This window comes from Eschrichtius robustus, chromosome 2 (assembly GCF_028021215.1).
Source record: "Eschrichtius robustus isolate mEscRob2 chromosome 2, mEscRob2.pri, whole genome shotgun sequence".
NCBI lineage: Eukaryota > Metazoa > Chordata > Mammalia > Artiodactyla > Eschrichtiidae > Eschrichtius > Eschrichtius robustus.
This window is the reverse complement of record NC_090825.1, coordinates 162,288,743-162,295,836: the sequence shown is the minus strand read 5'-3', so window position 1 is coordinate 162,295,836 and position 7,094 is coordinate 162,288,743. Positions and strand designations below refer to the sequence as shown.

The 7,094-nt window shown below is 40.6% G+C and overlaps 1 pseudogene; it reads left to right on the top strand.

Annotated features, from left to right (window-relative positions):
• The first annotated feature begins 209 nt into the window (after window positions 1-209).
• Window positions 210-1,239, top strand: LOC137758680 (ATP synthase subunit beta, mitochondrial pseudogene; annotated as a pseudogene).
• The last annotated feature ends 5,855 nt before the right edge of the window (window positions 1,240-7,094 follow it).

Genomic DNA, 7,094 nt, shown 5'->3' with positions numbered 1-7,094 from the left:
ATGTGGGATCTTCCCAGACCAGGGCTCGAACCCCTGTCCCCTGCGTTGGCAGGCAGATTCTCAACCACTGCGCCACCAGGGAAGCCCAACATCATTGGAGAACCTATTGATGAGAGAGGTCCCGTTGAAACCAAACAATTTGCTGCTGTTCATGCTGAGGCTCCTGAATTCATGGAGATGAGTGCTGAGCAGGAAATTCTTGCTACTGGTATGAAGGTTGTGGATCTGCTGCCTCCCTATGCCCAGGGTGGCAAAATTGGGCTCTTTGGTGGTGCTGGAGTTGGCAAGACAGTACTGATCATGGAGTTAATCAACAATGTTGCAAAAGCCCATGGTGGTTACTCTGTATTTGCTGGTGTTGGTAAGAGGACCCATGAGGGCAATGATTTATACCATGAAATGACTGAGTCTGGTGTTATCAACTTAAAAGATGCTACCTGCAAGGTCGGGCTGGTGTATGGTCAAATGAATGAACCGCCTGGTGCTCGGGCCCGGGTAGCTCTGACCGGTCTGACTGTAGCTGAATACTTCAGAGACCAAGAAGGTCAAGATGTATTGCTGTTTATTGATAACATCTTTTGCTTCACCCAGGCTGGCTCAGAGGTGTCTGCTTTATTAGGCAGAATCCCTTCTGCAGTGGGTTATCAGCCTACCCTGGCCACTGACATGGGTACCATGTAGGAAAGAATCACCACCACCAAAAAGGGATCTATCCCCTCTCTACGGGCTATCTACGTGTCTGCTGATGACTTGACTGACCCTGCCCCTGCCACTACCTTTGCCCATTTGGATACTACCACTGTGCTGTCCCGTGCTATTGCTGAACTGGGCAGATATCTAGCTGTGGATCCTCTGGACTCCACCTCTCACATCATGGATCCTAACATTGTTGGCAATGAGCATTATGATGCTGCCTGTGGGGTGCAAAAGATCCTACAGGACTACAAATCCCTCCAGGACATCATTGCCATCCTGGGTATGGATGAACTTTCTGCGGAAGACAAGTTAACTGTGTCCCGTGCATGGAAAATACAGCGTTTCTTGTCTCAGCCATTCCAGGTGGCTGAGGTCTTTACCGGTCATATGGGGAAGCTGGTACCCCTGAAGAAGGCCATCAAAGGATTCCAGAAGATTTTGGCAGGTGAATATGACCATCTCCCAGAACAGGCCTTCTATATGGTGGGACCCATTGAAGGAGCTGTGGCAAAAGCTGATAAGCTGGCTGAGGAGCACTCGTGAGGGGGTCCTTTTGGCAAACTAAGTACTCATCCTCCGTGCTGTCCCTCTCCTTGCCCCTAATCCAAAAATCACAGTTTCCTCTGTAAGCCACGTGAGAGCCGAGACTGAAGACATTGTGTTCTGTCTGAGGAGTATTTAAGGTTTACAATAAAATGTACATCCTTCAAAAAAAAAAAAAAAAACCAACACGTGAGAATTCCTTGGCGGTCCAGTGGTTAAGACTTGGCGCTTTCACTGCTGGGGCCTGGGTTTGATCCCTGGTCAGGGTGTTAAGATCCCGCAAGCCATGTGGTGCAGCCAAAAAAAAAAAAACACAAAATTTTTAGAAGAAAATTGAGAACATATATATGCAAAAATTTCTTGAACAAAACATAAGACAACAGACATCCTAAAAGGAAAATAATTGTTTTGACTACATTCAAATTCATGATGGGGAATTCCCTGGCAGTCTAGTGGTTAGGACTCCACACTTTCAGTGCAGTGGCCTGGGTTCATTCCCTGATCAGGGAACCTTATAAGATCCTGCAAGCCGTGCAGCGTGGCCAAAATAATAACAATAAAATAAAATTCATGATGGCTGCCCAAAAGAAGATACCAAAAACAAACTTCAGAAAGGATGCCTGCCACATATGTGATTTGCAGGAATTCTTACACATGTGCACTACAATACAGATACAAGGATGTCCAAGGTGGTACATGGCAGCAAAATATTGTCAACAAACTCAATTGCCAGGGGGGAGAATCAAATAAATTGCAGGACATACCTGGCGAATGCAGGATGCAGTCATAGAAAGAATGCAAGAGGTCCTCACCCACTGACATGGGAAGACACCAGTATCAGGGTTCTCTAGAGAGACAAAACCAACACGCACACATATATGCATCTGAGTTGGCAAACTGGAGACCCACGGGAGCCAATATTCCAGTCCAAGTCCAAGGACAGAAGACTGATGTCCAGCTCAAATAGTCAGACAAGAAGAGTTGCCTCTTCCTCCACCTGTTTGTTCTATTCAGGCCTTCAAATGATTGGATGAGGCCCACCCACTCTGGGGAGGGCCATTTGCTTTATACAGTCCACCAATTCAAGGTTAACCTCATCCAGAAACACCCTCACAGACACTCCCAGAATCATGTTGGGCCAAATGTTTGGGCTCCCTGTGGCCTACTCAAGTTGACACATGAAATTAGCCTTCACAACACATGTACCCAGTGCAGAAATGTGAGTTGCGGAACATAGAGGACACAATTCCATTTAAGCTTGGAAAAGTACAACACAAAACACTGTATGTGGGCACAAACATACAAATAAATCTATGTCTGTAAGTGCACAGAATTGTCTGAAAGTGAGCACAGATGGCTGATTATGGTGACTTTCAGGAGGGTGGAAGGGAGGACACAGGCTTTTCACTCTATGTGCTTCTGTGCCATTAAATTGTATTCAACAGGCACACATCCCATTTGCAGTTAAAAAATAACAATAAGGTAAGTTTTAAAAGAGGAAAACAAAGCCAATGGGCTTTGCTCATGGAACTCCACAAGGGAGATCTTCCAGGAGATGCAGCCCTGGGCAGAGGGAACCAAGCGTGACAAGGAGAGGGGGCCTGAACAGCAGAATCCTGGAGAACTCAGTCAGGAAGAGATGCTAAGAGGGCCAAAGCCGGGAGAAGACCCAGAGCTGCCTAAATTGGTGTTCTGTGTCCCAACTCTGAGCAGTGTGGACAGCATGCAGCCTGGCTCATGAGAACAAAGAAAACCTGTAACAACAGGAGAAGCAGCAGCCCCCCAAGTGTGCTGTGCAGGAGGCCGAGCCTGAGCAGGGCTGGGGTGAGGGTTAGGGTAAGAGTCATGGCCAGGCCAAGGTGAGGGCCACAGTGAGGGTCATGGTAAGGGTCAAGGTAAGGGCCATAGTGAGGGCCACAATGAGGGCCAAGGCAAGGGCTATGGTGAAGATCAAGGTGAAAGCCAACTGATGGCTATGGTGAGGGTCACCAGGAAGGCCAAGGTGAAGGCCACAAGGCTGGTCCATCTGGGCTGATGGCAGAAGTAGCCTCATTGCAGTAGTGAGTGCCAGGCCTGGGGTTCAGGCATTCCCCTTCACCCTGCACTTTTCAACCTGCCTTCAGAGTTGTTTCTTTCAATGAAGTCTTAATCAGAGCTCAAATATAAAAAGCTGATCAGAGTAGAAATATTATAGTGCCGTGGTTCTCAAAGTGTGGTCCCACCAACCTGTGGGTCCCTGAAACCCTTTCAAGACACCTAGCAGTACGGACAGTTTCCATGTTGCCTCTTTCACTCTCGCTCTCTCACCAGTGTGACATTGTCCCAAGGCTGCAGGACCCCAGAGCAGAGAATTCAGCTGTCCTGTATGAAGCTGGGTATTAGAGAGATTTGCACACTAATAAATGCCACTCTTGTCTCTACATTTTGTTTTTTGTTGGTTTTAGAAAATACAGGGGTTTTCCATTAAAAATATGTTATTTATATTAACATATAATGGGCTTATTATTATTTTAAATGAATTAATAAACATTTAAAATTTTCTCAGTTTTGATATCAATAGATTTATCACACAGGAACTAAAGCTCTTTGAGGTCTGTGGGAAAGTTTTTAGGAGTTAAAATAATTCTGAGGCTGAAAAGCTCCCAGGGAATCCCTGATTGGTGCAGGACATAAGTCTAAAGCAACAGCACTAAACAAGAAAGAGCACAATGATTTTGAGCAACAGAGTTCAAGACTCACAGTTCATAAACTAATGGCTGTGGGTGCGAGTGTAGAAATAGACCCAGAGTTAACGTACATATGTGTGTGTATACATGCACACATGCATATACGTATTCTGGCCAAACAGAAAAGATTTGGGGGATGAATAACAACAAGAAAAATCTAAATAATGCTTTTCATTAGAAACACACCTAAAACATAAGGATATTAAAAAGTTCAAAGAAAAAGAACAGAAAAATACAGAAAAGGCAAATATTACCCAAAAGAAAACTGATGCAGCTATATTACCAGCAAACAAAATTGGCTTTGTGGGAAAATAGTAACTGAAGTTCAGAGGTCATTTGAAAAGGTTCAATTCAGCAGGCAGCCATAAACTTCAAAGGAAAGGCATAACATAGTTGATGTCCTCTGACCAGAATGTTAAAATTCAGCAACAACAAAACAAAGACAAGCTCCATTCATTTAGATATCACCTCTAAATAACTCAAGGGCTAAAAAAATTGCAATGGAAATTTTTAAATATTTAGAACCAAAATGTATCAAAAACATGGCCTGTCAAACCAGTGGGATACTGTTGAGAAAGAAACAGCCTTAACAGCTTAGAGTAGAAGAAAAGAAAGGCCAAAATCTAAAAGTTAATCATCTAATTTCAGAAGCTAGGAAAAGAATCATCAAACCAACACAGAGAACATATAAGGAATGAAAGAATAATGATAAGAACAGAAATTAATGAATAAAGAGTAAAGAGAAACCAGAGAGGATAAATAAAACTACATGTTGCTTCCTTGACAAACCTTTGTCAAGACTGACCAAGAAAAGGAGATGGCACAAATAGCCTACATTAGGAATGAAACGATGGCAGAATTACAAACACTGCACAGATTGAAAAGATAAGAAGATTCAAACTGTATTACAAAGCTATAGTAATTGAAACAGCAATGGTACTGGCATTTTAAAAAAAGACCAGTGGAACAGAATCAAGAGCCCAGAAGTAAACTCTCACATCTGCAGTCAACCAATCTTTGACAAGAGCATCAAATCAAGAACACACAATAGAGAAAGGACAGTTTCTTCAATAAATGTGGTTGGGAAAACTGGACATCCACATGCAAAAGAATGAAAATGAACCACTATCTTACATCATACACAATAATTACCTCAAAATGGATTAAAGGCATAAATATAAGACCTGAAACCATAAAACTCCTAGAAGAAAGCATAGGAAAATTTCTCCTTGGTCTTAGCAATGATTTTTTGAGTGACACCTAAAGCACAAACAACAAAAGCAAAAACAAACAAGTGGGACTATATCAAACTAGAAACTGCTGTATAGCAAAGGAAACAATCAATAAATTGAAAAGACAACCTACAGAATGGGAGAAAATATTTATAAACCATATATCTGATAAGGGGTTAATATCCAAAATATATAATGAATTCACAACTCAATAGCAAAAAACCACAAACAATCTGATTAAAAACTGGCAAAGGACCTGAAGGCATGTTTCCAAAGAAGACATACAGATGGCCAACAGACACATGAAAAGATGCTCAGCATCACTAATCATCACAAAAATATGAATCAAAACCACGAGATATCACCTCACACCTGTTAGAATGGCTACCATCCAACTACAAGAGATAACAAATGTTGGTGAGGATGTGGAGAAAAGGGAACCCTTGTGCACTGTTGATCAGAATGTAAATTGGTGCAGCACTGTAGAAAACAGTAGGGTGGACCCTCAAAAATTAAAAATAGAACTACCATATGATCCAGCACTTCCGCTACTGGGTATTTATCCAAAGAAAACAAAATCGACATCTCAAAGAGATATCTGCACCTCCATGTTCATTGCAGCATTATTCACAATAGTCAGGACATGGAAATTACCCAAGAGTCTACCGACTGATGAATGGATAAATAAATTTGGTATGCATATACAGTGAAATACTATTCAGCCAAAAAGAAAGAAGGAAATCCCGCCATTTGTGACAAAATGAATGAAGCTGGAGGGCATCATGATATGTGAAATAAGTCAGAAAGAGAAAGACAAATACTGTATGGTATCACTTATATGTGGAATCTTAAAAAAAATTTTTTTTAAGTTGAGCTCATAGTAACAGAGAATAGAATGATGGTTGGTAGGTGTTGTGAGGATGGAGGAAAAGGGGAGATATTGGTTAAAATGTACAAATGTTCAGTTATAAGATTTTTTTTAATGAACAGCATGATTTTTAAAAAAAATAGGATATTTTCCAAAACTCATTGGACTGTGTATTTTAAATGGATGCAGTTTATTACATATCAACTATACTTTATTATAGATTATTTTTTAAAGCAGTATAATATTATGAACAATGTTATTACAACAATTTGAAAACTTAGATGTTATGGATAAATTCCTAGAAAACACAATCATCATTTCAATTCATATCCCCCCAAAAATCAATAAACTTTAACAACCAGTCATGATTTTTTTAAAAACTTAGCAAACTAGGACTTCCAGTTATAAGAACTATCTTAACCTGAAAAGGGATATCTACCAAAAAATCTCAGCAACAATCAGACCAAGTGATAAAATCACAATGGCATCTCTCTTAAGATCAAAAATGGGGTGTGGTACCACATCTCTACCCAACTCAATCCATCATAGAAAGACATGGAAAAAGGTAGAGGTGTAGGGATTGCAAGAAAGAAACAAAATTCTCGTTCACCTCAGATTATATGATTGTCTACAGAAAAAGCCCCAAATCACTTACAGAAAAGACTCATTTGCAAATTTATTTCTATACATCTGTGAACAAAAATTTACATAAATGCAGTTTCACAAGGATACCATTTGCAACAGTATCAAAATTATTTTTAACAACACGTGAATAAATTTAACGAAAGATATATAAGAACTTTAGGAAAATTATACAACTGTTGTAAAAGACATCAAAGTAGGCCTAAACAAATGGAGAGATACATGATGTTCATGGATTTGAAAATTCAATAACACTAAGATGGCAGTTTCCCCAACTTGACCTACAAATTTAATGCAATGTTGAGCAAACTGCTATTGTGTGTGTGTGTGCACAAGTGTGTGTGAACAGATTGTAAACAATCTGACTCTAAAATTCACATGAATAAT